This window comes from Grampus griseus (genome assembly GCF_964374135.1).
Source record: "Grampus griseus genome assembly, chromosome: 2".
Lineage (NCBI taxonomy): Eukaryota > Metazoa > Chordata > Mammalia > Artiodactyla > Delphinidae > Grampus > Grampus griseus.
The window spans coordinates 74,077,520-74,090,591 of record NC_139018.1 but is presented as its reverse complement, the minus strand read 5'-3'; positions in this window follow the sequence as shown (position 1 = coordinate 74,090,591).

Here is a 13,072-nt window from a genome sequence, read left to right as displayed (position 1 = left end):
AAGAGTTATAAAATTTTAACTATTTCTTCTCTAGATGCTTACGGTACTGTAGCTAAAATTGTATTGGTTAAAATTTTTGTTTTCTTCCACTAGGTGCTATAGGGGAAAGTGGTTTGCCCAAAACTGTACAGATAAGTCATTAGCAGAGCTGGCGTTAGAACCCACATTCTCTCGGACACCTAGGTCTGACTTTTTGTTGACTACCCCGATCGAAGCCAGTGTTCCCATTTCATCCCCACAGTCACTGACAGCTTTGAAGCCAGCAGCACAGTCGGGTTTTGTAGCTAAGCCACCCTCGGCTGGCCTGCTGAGGGCGAGCATCAGCAGTGCGAGAGCTGGGGTGTGCAGGCAGAGAAGGTAGCCGACTCCCTGGGAAGGGCTAGCACTCCCCTCAGGTGTTACATAGTCCAGCCTCTTGGAGGGGACCTTGACAGTAGCAAGGTAGAGAATTTCTGAAGTCTTGGCTGCTCTTGCCCATTCCAGGTTTAATTTGACCTTACTGCTAACTAATATACCCCTTGCCCTAAGCCTTCCCCCGCCCCCCTTAAAAATATTTCAGGGCCGGATAGCGCATGGTTGGTGCTGGATGCCAGAAACTCTGGAGTCTCTGTTTTTTGCCTTGCAGCTCATTTGCAACTAACTGTTGGGTCCGGGGACCAACAAAATAATAAAAGGCTCTGTGGACCACCCACCTCCTCCTATTAGTGCTAATAATCCTAAATTTCTTTTTTTTTTTAATAATCCTAAATCTTAAAGAATATATCTCTACTGTAAAGGCATCATTGTGACTTAATAAATGTTCTTACAATTTTTGTTGTTAATTAAAGCCTAGACTAGAAAATAAGCTCAGAAAGCATTCGTGTATTTCCACTAGGACTGAGCCTGTAGCAACTTACTCTGAGAACTGCTTTGTCTCATCTGCCAGCCTTGGGTTTAGCCCCACGGGTGAGATCTGGAGAATAAAAAGCCCTTGAGTGTCTACTTCCTCTTCCCCAATTTCGATTCACTCACTGCTAGCTCTTGCAGAAAGCACTAGGTGGTAAAGAGATCAAATCAGAATTCCTAGCCAGGAAAACCCTGTCTCTTAGCTACAATGACCCTTGTCTGCCATTGCGTTCAGTTCTGTGGCAGTTAACACCAGAGAAGATTCATCTGGCTTCATACCCTCCTTCTCAGTTTCTTTCAGTCAAGTCTTAAGTAATCTATTGCTGATGGCAGGCTTCTCTTGCCCTTTTATTCCCTCCCAAGGCTTCAAGCTCCAAAGCTTCCTAGATGCCTCCCACCAAAAGGGTGCTTTCTGAAACCCAGCCTTTCCTCTCTTTCTCATCCCTCAAGTCCTCAAATTGATCCCCTAATGGCTGTATTTCCCTCAGAGTGTCAGGTGACACCCTTAAAGAGCCTGCTGGGTGCTGCTAAAAATCCCATTCCTCACCCATCTCCCCGCTGGAGCTCCTGGAATCAGATTCTGCAGCCTCCTGTCATCCTAGCCTCCTTTTGTGTTCATTTGGAAGCTTTTCTCCATTGCTTTTGATAAATTCCTGGTGTGGCAGAAGTATCCAGAATTTAGGAAGATCCTATGGGATGAGTCCCCTGTCTCCGGCACCTTTGTTGACCCTCAGAGGGATCTGCTCGTGCCCCCCTCCCTGCAGTGCCTCCGTACCCCCCTGCCTGGCCTAGGCTGGGCGGGATCAAATGTGGAAGTCCTCTGCACAGACACTCCAGCCCTCTTTATCCTTCTTGGCAAACAAAGCATGGCTCTGCCCCTGACTTCCTCCTCTTTCTCCTCCATTATTTCTTCTCCTTCACCTTGTCCCACTTCTCCCTTCCCTTCATGAATACCCTTCATTCCTCTTCCTTTAAATCTCCTTCTCGTCCACTTGCTCACCGTCGCCCATCTGCGCCCGCTCTCTCTCCACACACGCACACACACCCCCACCCCGTCTTTCATTTTCAGTAGCCGTCTTCCTCATCGCCTGCCCATACTGAAGAAGCAGCATGCTATGGGAAGAATGGCTGCAGAGTGGGTCCCTGGTTGTCAGAGTAGGCGGTCCCTTTTTCTCCAGAGGATCAGTGGCTGTCTTTCCCCATCTTGTCCTCAGGAGCCAGGGAACCCCAAGACGCTGGCTGTCTTTGGGGATAAACAGCTCTCCCCTTCGCTTCTCCCGGTCGTTCGGCTCCGGCACCCCCTTGTTTGGCTCTTCCTGAGTGTGGTCTGTCCTTGTTTCTCCCACCCTTTCTCTCGTCTCTCATCTTCTCCCTCTTTCTGTCTCTCCCCAGCACAAAGCGGCGGCAGGACTGAATGTGTCTGTCTAGAGGCTCTGCCAGGCTGTGCCCCTCACTTTTGCCCCTCCCCCGTCGCCGTGCGTGCTGTTGGGGGGAGGGTTGGAGGGCGGTGGCATGGTGCCAACCAACCCAGAACCATCTGCGGTGCCTTCTGCACTGAGGCGGGCTCTGTCTCTCCCGCCCGCCTCCTCTCCCACTCTTCCTCTCCCATTTTTAATTAGCTGCTGAATTAATTAAATCCCACACGCTAATTAACATTCCTACAGGGAAGAATGCTAGGTCAGAAAAGTAGGAGGTGGTAAAGCTTCTGTCCATTTAGGATAGGAGACTTAGGGATGGAAAGGGGGCTGAAGGGTTGAAGAGGAAAGAACAATCTAAGAGCAGAAAGAAATCTGAGGGAGGTGTGAAGAGACAGAGAAGGGAAATCATGGAGAGTGGAGCCTATTGAAGAGAATAATTAGAATTAGGAACATTGGAGAAATGAGAGTGTCTTGAAGCTTCTAAAGATTAGAGGTAGAGCTGTGGGTCTCAAACATTAGCATGCATGAATAACCTGAGAAATAATGATATAGAGGATGCTAATTTGCTGCCTTGAACGTCTTCTAAAGAAATAAATCTCAATTTTAATAAGAGTGCTTTAGGTTAGAAATGAAGGAGAACTTCCTCCTTGCAAGTCAGTGACATGCTCTAGTGAAGGAACTCTTTGGGAGATAAATTCTTATCTGTCTAGAATGGTTAAAGTTTGCCCAAAGCCGGATGAACTTTGAAGGTTTTTTCTAGACAGACACATTAATCCTTAAATGTGTACTGTGTCCTGGAGAACCAAGAACATCCAGGATAGGAAAATTCAGGATTCATTCTCAGTTCCCTTTCCTCCTTGCATTCAGGGTGAACTTTGAGTTTGATCTCTGTGGTCCAGTCAACATTTTTGGGATGAGCCTTCTCTTCAAATCAGATAATTACTTCCTTGGGGTGTTTAGTGCACTGATTCCTAGCTAGGATTTCAAAGAGATGACTGTCTGATGGCTAGCGTGGCTTCTGTCCTTGACCGAGGGCTGGAGAGACAAGAGAAGAGCTGCAGATGTATATGGAGCAGAAGAAGGGAGGCTGGGGTGTGCATTGACAAGGGTGTGGTTGGCACTGAAGATTCTGTTAAGGTCACTACTGTGATCCGACCTGAAAAAAAGAGGAACATCTTGCTTGTCATCGTTTTTCTCCTCTGAAAAGTAAAGGGACTATATTCAATGCAGATTGAGACTCCTCCCTGTCTAGCCCTTCACCAAAGAACTGAAGTCTGGGAGGAGTCCCTTGGGTTAGCAGAGCCTCCTGATGGCAGCTATCCCAGTGTTTCCCAACTGTTTTCAGTCTGAAATACACCAGGAGCAAGTTCTATCATGTCTACTCTCCTAACCACCGTTCACTTAGATGGCATTCCCCACTGTTATTCATACTGCAGTAATTAATTCACTCAAAAGTTTGCATGTTAAACGTGCAGAGTAAAGAGTGTCATTAAGAAACATTTATTAAGCACCTACTATCTGCCAGACAAACTAGGCATTAGGTTTAGATATAAAAATAAGGGATGAGATAGAACTGCTACATCTAAGGGGTTTATATTTTGGTTCAAAGGGGAAATAAAGAATATACAATAAAGGGCAGTAACTCACTTTGTGTGTCTATGTGCAAATGGGTGTGAACTCCTTGTAGCACCTATTCCCTGTGCTGCTTTTGTGTCCTCTTATATTGTTACTTACTCTTTCTTATATATGTGTCTTAGCTGTCCACAGAGATGGGATGCTAGCTCCTTGAGGGCAGAAATCCAGGTCTTTAAAGTGAGGTACACATAGCACTAGCCTAAAGCCTTACACATTCCCAGCTGTTCGGCAAATGTGTTGAATTGGCAAAGAGCCATATATCAAGGTATAATAGTTGCTTTAGAGTCTGTGACATTCCTAGTTGTGGTAAATATTTGTCCTCTGGAGGGAGGACACAAAAAGTTACAATAAGTATGATGATGAGTAAGATAATTATGTAATGCCCAAGGGAGGTCACTACACAGTATAATAGTGCTTAGGCTCCTCAATAGGATTCTAAGCCAGTTCCTAAAGAGGGGCCGGGGCTGAGGAGTGGCAGTGGAGTGCAGAGGAAAGGACATAGGCTTATTTTTATATGTACTGTATTTCCTTTTACTGTTTTATAGACATTTCTCACCATCTTCCCACTCCAAAATTATGGTTAGGCCATTTGTACACATTTGTACCCTGTTTTGTTCACTTAGCGTAGTGGTGTATTTTCTTATGCTATTAAAAAGTCGGATTAAAAAATACTTAATCAACATGTAATATCTCATCATGTATATACCATAATTTATAAGATCATTTCTTTTTGTTAGACATTTATGATGTTTGCAGGTTTGTCGTTGTATTTTCCTTCTGTGACAGCTACCCACATCTTCATACAGAGTCTTTGCAATTTTCTGAAATGGAATTTCTGGGCCAAAGGATAAAGACCACCATTCTGGTCTGTGGAGTGACTGCATTAGATTCACCTGAAGGAGGTTATGATTATTTTTATTTTTTCTTTTTTAATTTTTTTAAAAAAATATTTATTTTTGGCTGTGTTGGGTCTTTGTTGCTGCCTGTGGGCTTTCTCTAGGTGCGGCGAGTGGGGGCCACTCTTGTAGCTACTCTTGTAGCCGCGTTGCGGTGCGCGGCTTCTCATTGCGGTGACTTCTCTTGTTGCGGAGCAGGGCTCTAAGGCGCACAGGCTTCCATAGTTGTGGCTCGCGGGCTCAGTAGTTGTGGCACACAGGCTCTAGAGCGCAGGCTCAGTAGTAGCGCACGGGCTTAGTTGCTCCGTGGCATGTGGGATCTTTCCAGACCAGGGCTCGAACCCATGTCCCCTGCATTGGCAGGCGGATTCTTAACCACTGCGCCACCAGGGAAGTCCCTATATTCCTTAAAAGAGTTTATTTTTTGAGTAGGTAAAAAATGTAAACACTACAAAAGGGAATACAATGTAATTTCCTTTGTACCTTTGTCCCTCATTTCCCTCCCCAGAGGTGTTCTATGCATGTATAAGCACATGTATAGATAAAGAACGTTTGTAAATAAAGAGATCATTTGATCCCACCTCCCGGAAATTCTAATCTAGTCTGAAGTGGAACCTTGGAATGTCTCTTTTCCTCCCCTAATGCGTTCTAGCTAACTCTACTATGCAACCAGATTTGGGACCATCACGTTAGATGAATTCTTGGGATTCTTTTCAGGTCTAAAATTTAATGACTAAAACTCACAGAATTAGTAATTTAAAAAAAATAATGATTAATGTTACAACTAACTCATCAAGTATCATAGATTCTCTTTGGAATGATCTCAGAGATCCAATTTTTGATACTGAATTTATTATTATTAATACAAATAATGGTCACCATTTATTGAGTGCTTACCTGTGCCAGGCTCTGTGGAAAGTACTTTTTATACATTCTCACTTAAACCCCATAGCACTCCATGTACTAGGTAATTCTTAAACCAAGGCTTTGGAAAGATTAAGCAGCTTACCCACAATCAAGGGACCATTAAGTGGCAGAGTGAAGATTTGAACTCAGGCCTCTTACTCCAGGCTGATGTTCATTACCCTCTACCTTCCACCCTCATCATTAGATTATACTATGCCTGGTGTTTGGTAACTTGCTTTTTACACTAAAAACATACCTTGAACATCTTTCATTTCATATATAAAGGTGTATATATCTATATATACATAATTTAGTTCATTTTTAGAGGGTGTTGGTCATTATTTACTACACATGAATACATTTCTAAAGCAGGTTTCAAACAATACAGATAAGGGAAACCCCTTTGATTTTCACTGCAGTTCTTACAACCACTATTATCAAATTCATGTATATCTTATGGATTCTTTTCCATGTATTTATGTATGTACAGAAATACATGGTCTTGTGAGTGTTTTATAGTTACTTTATTTTTACATAAATGGGAGCACACTATACATAGGGTTTTATAACTTGCTTTTTTATCTTAATAATATATCTTAAATCTTTCCATATCTCTGCCTAAAGGTCTTTCTCAATTTTTTCACTGCTACATAATGTCTATAGTTTATGTAACTATTTCCCTAATGATGGGAATTATTCTAAACACTGTTGTTGTAAAGAGTATTAAATTATTTTTCTCATAAATGTCTAGAAGTAGAATTGCTGGATAGAAGTTTGAAATGTTAACAGAGACTGAAGTTGCCTTCCGAAAAGGCTAATAAGCCAGTTTATACTTCCACCGGCAGCCTGTGAGAGTGCCATTTCCCTTGCCAGCACAGGACACGCTGCAGCTCTTCCCCTGAATTTGCTTTATGTTAATTGCTTCTTCTGGATAGTCTCTTGCAGAACAGGCCAAATATTGACAGATCTCTTTTGATTAAACTCTAGGGTAACTTTTCCCCTATTATTTTTGACCTCTGTCCTGGGCCTGTTCTCTGACATACATAGACTTTTTTTTTTTTTTTTTTTTTAAGAGGCTAAATCTTGTGTCTCTTCTGGAACATCCTCTTGCCTGTCTGCATCTCCCTCCTGCAATCAGTGATAGGTCTGCAGTGGTTCAGGCATAACCCTGCTTACAGCCAGAGTGACTTATCTCAATTACCTATTGGCACAGGGAGAGGCAAGTTGAAGAATTACGTAACACTTTGTTTCAACGAACTGCTTATTTTCTGCTTTAACACTTTCTTTGTTTACTAGCTGTTGTTATTCCACATTTTTGTGATCTGTTCAGAATGTGTGGGTCAGGCTACCTTGAGTGGAAGCCACTAAAGGGCGGGATCATCATCAGTTCATCAAGAGGCCTCTTGATTATAGGGCAGCTTTGGCTGGCACCCAGACTGAAAATGGGCCTGCCCTGCCGTCTTTTGGATCACAGACACAGGAATAAGTAAACAACAATGAGAAACAAACAATTCTAAAATTAAATGAGAAGAAATAAACATTGTTTGATACATTAAAAAGTTCAGTTGCCTTGGGCTTCCCTGGTGGCGCAGTGGTTAAGCATCCGCCTGCCAATGCAGGGGACACGGGTTTGAGCCCTGATCCGGGAAGATCCCACATGCCGCGGAGCAACTAAGCCCGCGAGCCACAACTGCTGAAGCCCGCGCGCCTAGAGCCTGTGCTCCACAACAAGAGAAGCCACCGCAATGAGAAGCCCGCGCACCGCAACGAAGAGTAGACCCCGCTCAGTGCAACTAGAGAAAGCCCGCGTGCAGCAACGAAGACCCAATGCAGCCAAAAATAAAAATTAAAAAAAGTTCAGTTGCTTTAATAATTATCAGAGGAAAAAGAAAGATGAATTCAGGAAGCCTTCTATTCCTAAGGCTTGATTTTTCTCCTATGTGAGTAATGGAAGAATAAATATGTGGAGGGGTAAGAGCCTCTTGAAGCCCTGGGGATCTGGGGTCCTTGAATAATTTGGAGTGTTTGCCTCTGTGGCCATAGAAAGTACAATTGGGTAATTTAGCTTCCAGATCTTCTTTTTTTTTAAATAAATTTATTTATTTATTTTTGGCTGCGTTGGGTCTTTGTTGCTGCGCCTGAGCTTTCTCTAGTTGCAGTGAGCGGGGCTACTCTTCGTTGTAGTGCGCGTGCTTCTTGATGCAGTGGCTTCTCTTGTTGCGGAACATGGGCTCTGGGCTTCAGTAATTGTGGCATGCGGGCTCAGTAGTTGTGGCTCATGGGCTGTAGAGTATAGGCTCAGTAGTTGTGGCGCACGGGCTTAGTTGCCCCATGGCATGTGGGATCTTCCCAGACCAGGGCTCGAATCCGTGTCCCCTGCATTGGCAGGTGGATTCTTAACCATTGCGCCACCAGGGAAGTCCCTAGCTTCCAGATCTTGATGGCATGAACTGATGAATGAAGAAAAAAGTGACAGTGAGGGATCATTCAAGAAATTCCAGAGCATTAGATCTGGAAGGAAGTTTGGAGGTCGTTTAGCAATAGCATATGGCTTAATGCGTTTTGGGATCTGAAAAAACCTGACCTTAAAACTCAACTCCCTAGCTGCATAGCTTTTAGCAAGTCACCTATCTTCTCTGAACCTCAGTTGCTTCGTTTGCAAAATGAAGATAATAACTACTTCATAGAATTTTACGAGGAATGGAAATAAGTATAAAGCATTTCTCATAGTACCTGGCATATAGAAGGTACTTTGTACATGTGGTTATCACATGGGCCAGCACCCTCATTTGCATGAAGAGACTGGTTCAGGGAGTGACATGGACAGCACAAGTTCATGAGTTGTGAGTAGCAGAGCCAGACGCCGATTTAGAGTTCTTGACTTTTAGCCCAGTTTCCTTTCTACCACCCCACAATGCAGGCTTTTTTTCATTCATTCTTTATCTTAAAAAGGAAAAGAAAAAACATGCCACCACCTCCTACTTCCCTCCCCTCCATACACATTCTTCTTTGTGTATAGAGTGTTGTTCTTCTTTGTGTATAGAGTGATAATTGGGACAGAAACCCTACAGAGGTACAGGATAGGAGGCAGTATTCAGTTGGAGAGGCTTAATTGACCAGCTTATCAAAACTGGCAGCAAACTGGTGATCCTGGATCTAGCTCTGGCTGTGAGCAGGGAGGAATGTACTTTGAGTTCCTCCCTTATTTCCAACTGTGCTTGCCGGCTCTGGCTGGCCAGGACTCCCAAATGGATGAGGCTGATTTGAGCCAGCATCCTATTGGCCAACTCTGTTTCCTCCTAACCAGGAGCTGCTGGGAGGAAAATGTCTGGTTGGGCTCTGGGATTTTTCTGCAATCTGCAGAGGGAAAAAGGGAGGAGGGGGTAAAACTGGAAGGTACAAGGCTGAGGCTCTGGCCTCAGCAAAGAGATGCAAATGCCTGGGAATCCTTGGCTCCCTTATGGCTAAATTCTGTGCAGAGATTGCCCTGGATGGAGGAAATTGGCCACACTCACCCCCTCTCCTTCCCGACCTTCTGTCGGGAACTGTTGTATCTTGTGCTGACTAGCATGGCTGCCAGATCCCTCTTCACTGAGGCACCCTGTGCTCTAGACCTTTATCTGCCTTTCTGGATCATATTTTATTTTTTCATACCACCCCTTCCCAAAAGACCATTTTAAAACAAATTAATTTATTTATTTTTGGCTGTGTTGGGTCTTCGTTGCTGCACGTGGGCTTTCTCTAGTTGCGGTGAGCGGGGGCTACCCTTCGTTGCGGTGCACGGGCTTCTCATTGCTGTGGTTTCTCTTGTTGCGGAGCACGGGCTCTAGAAGACATGCTCATTTTTATCTGCTTACTTTCCAAGATGAGATATTTAAACTTCACACCTAACTGCTAAAGAGGCTGTCAAAATGTAAGGTACAGGGCTTCCCTAGTGGTGCAGTGGTTAAGAATCCGCCTGCCAATGCAGGGGACACAGGTTCGAGCCCTGGTCCAGGAAGATCCCACATGCCGCGGAGCAACTAAGCCCGTGCGCCACAACTCCTGAGCCTGCACTCTAGAGCCCACGAGCCACAACTACTGAGCCCGTGAGCCACAACTACTGAAGCCCGTGAGCCACAACTACTGAGCCCGCGCGCCACAACTACTGAGCCCACACGCCACAACTACCAAAGCCCGCGCGCCTAGAGCCCGTGCTCCGCAACAAGAAGAGCCACCACGAGAAGCCCACACACTGCAATGAGGAGTAGCCCCTGCTCGCCGCAACTAGAGAAAGCCTGTATGCAGCAATGAAGACCCAATGCAGCCAAAAATAAATAAATTTATATATAAAAAAAAGTAAGGTACAGAGTCAAGACACTCTGGTGTGTGCCCTTACCTGTGGGCATGCTTCACCTTAGCTCCACACTGCTGCCTTCCTCCACTAACTCAGTTTCTCTTCTTGTTTCTCCAAGTGCAGTTTTAATTTGTTGGATTTCTGGTGGGAAAGAAAGTGGCACGCCCACCTCACAGGTCCATTTCTTCTGGTCCTAATCCTAGGCAGAGCCACATACTAGAGTTAGGTAGATTTAGAGAAGAGACAGAAAAATGGTGACTTAGTAAGTCACCTAGCTCTGGTCTGCACCAGAGTTCCTCAAGGTGTGGCCCAAACAATACCTGTTATTACAATCACCTTGGGGAATGGGGAGAGTTGTTAAATGCATATTTCTGGGTCCTTCCCCTGTCCTATTGAATCAGAGTCTCTGGAAAGGTGACCTGGGAATAAGCATTGTAAAGAAGCGTATCAGGTGACTCTTGTGCTTACTCCAGTTGGAGAATCAGGGCTGTAGAGGTTGGTGTTTTAGTATGGGGTGGCCTGGAGTAGGGGACTAAAGTCTGTGGAGGAGGGCTCAGCAGCCTCATTGAGCACTGGTCAGGAAAGTGCTCAAGGTTCAGCAGGAAACATCCCACTTAAACATCCAGGTTTTCCTGAGTGGCATGTTCTGCAGGCAGTGATGGAGACAGAGGAGGATGTGGGGTATTCATCAGCCCTCTTGCCAGAAGGTAGAAACCCAGCCCCAGGTGATGGAATTAGTCAGATGGGGCCGGCCGAAACATGTACCCTTTTAACCTTAGCTTCATTCATTCCAATACTTATTGAGCTCCTCCTATGTGTCAGGCACTATTATAGGTGGGATACATTCTTGAACAAAGCCAAGATCCCTACCTGCCAGAGGCGAGAAGTAGAAAATAAACAATAAAACAAGTAAGTCAGATAGAAGGTAATAAATGCAATGGAAAAAAGGAAAAGCAGAGCAGGGTAAAGGGGCTGGGTGGGGTCAGGAGTCAGTATTAAATGTGAGGTCAAGTAGACCTCCTGAGCAAAGGGCAGGAGGGAGGGCGGGGTGGCTGGGTGTGCAGTTGTCTAGGGAAATGCACCCGCCTTAGAGAACAGACAGTGCAAAGGTCCTGCAGTGGGGAGCAGATCTGGTGTGCCCTTCAGTCTGGGGCTCAAGGTCTTAAGCCATTTCCCTAGAAAAGTTACTACCATGACCCTAATTGTTTTAGTGCTCAGGACCAAAAAGAAATCTGACAGTAGCCTTAGAAGACATGAGCTGAGCTGCAGAATTGGAAAAGGTCAGCGCCAGAAGGAATACAGGAAGTCCAGTGCCACACTGAAGGAGTGGCAGAGATGGGATCACACTGTGGTTCCCCTTCATGCTCACTAGTGTTAGATTTTTCTGGGGAGTTTTGTTTGAGATTAACCCTCCTGAAGGGTAGGGGGGTTCACGTTGGGCTGTGGAAGTGGTGGGCTTGGAGGACTTTTCATCTTCCCTGAGGGTCCCACCCCCCAGAGGCCATCGCTAACCAGTCTCTCCCCCTTCTTTGCTGCTAATGGTGGGAGCCTTAGAGAGTGGCTGTCAGGCAGAGGGGTGGTTCTAGAAGACCATATACGGTTTATCAATGTTGAATTTTGTAGCTCGCCTCTGCCGCCACCGTTGGAGGGAGCGGCCAGGCTTGGCAACATTATTTGATAATAGAATAATCATCATTTATATTGCAGCTCGGAGTGCCTCTGCTACTGATAACGGCTCAGTGCCTGGGTGTTGGGGAGATAAAACAGACTCTAGAAGGGAAAGTGAACTGGCTTGGAATCCATGACCCTGGAAGGCTGGACTTTGGCCTCTCTCACCTCTGAGAGGGGACAATTTAGCAAAGATGTTCCCCAGGGATAAAAGCAGCCCTAAAATGCTTTCTTTAAAAAATGTGACCTGTGAGCACATCTAGGTCATACCTCTTGCCCTCCCTGGTTGGGTAGTTGACTCCACTTTGTCCCCCCCTTTATCAGATCATTCTTCAGCCGTGGGAGTAGTCAGCAGGTGGACAGTGGGGGCACACTATGAAGCGGCTCTGTGAGCCCAGTGACAAAAGGCCATCCTGTCAGGTACACGGGAGGGAAGGAGGAGAGGGGTCAGCCAGTTCTCTTACAGACTCTTAGGTTGGAGCTCCAAGGGACCTTGTGATTCCTGCAAATTTGGACGTAGACCTCTTCCGCAAATAAGAATTGTATTTCAGAGCTCTTCTGTCTTTCCGATGGTGTGGCGAGCTGTCTTGTGAAGAGAGTCATCACTTGTGAAGTTGTGGGTGTGTTTCTGTACCGGGAGGGTGGCCGTGAACTGGGCAGCGTTCACACAGCAGGACCCAGAGAGCAAAACCAATTTAACAGGGGGACTTCTCTGGCGGTCCAGTGGTCAGGACTCCACACTTCCACTGCGGAGGGCCCGGGTTCGATCCCTGGTCTGGGAACTAGGATCCCACAAGCTGCATGGCATGGCCAAAAAAACCCAATTTAATAGCGTTCTCAACCTTTGAAATGAGCTAGACTCCATCCATCTCCATTGTCCATCAGCTCCCCAAAGGGCTGTGCTGGAAAAGATGGGCCCACGCTGTGGCGGGATGGTGGATGTTCAGAAGCTTGGGGAAGCCGTGGTTCCTGAGGTCTCCGAGGGTCTCCTCACTCTCATGAGATGTGTGTCCCTGCAGGTTGAAGACAGCCTCTCCTCTTGAGGACTCTGATGGCCAGGCTAAGCAACCTCAGGGACTCCAGATGCCAAAGTGAGAAGGACAAGAAAAGGGAAAGTTGCTAGGAATACAGCAGGAGGTGTCCCAGGAGACATTTGGGGTTTCCTGACCAGATTGGGATTGAGGCTGGGATGGGAGTAGAAGCCTTGTGTTGATACCAGTGATACATAGTGGGGTCGGGGGTATCCTGGAAGGGAGGGCAGAGATGGCTTAGTGCTGATGTTCTGAACCCAGGGTATTAGGAACACTTAGGGAGAGTCTGTAAAGCAC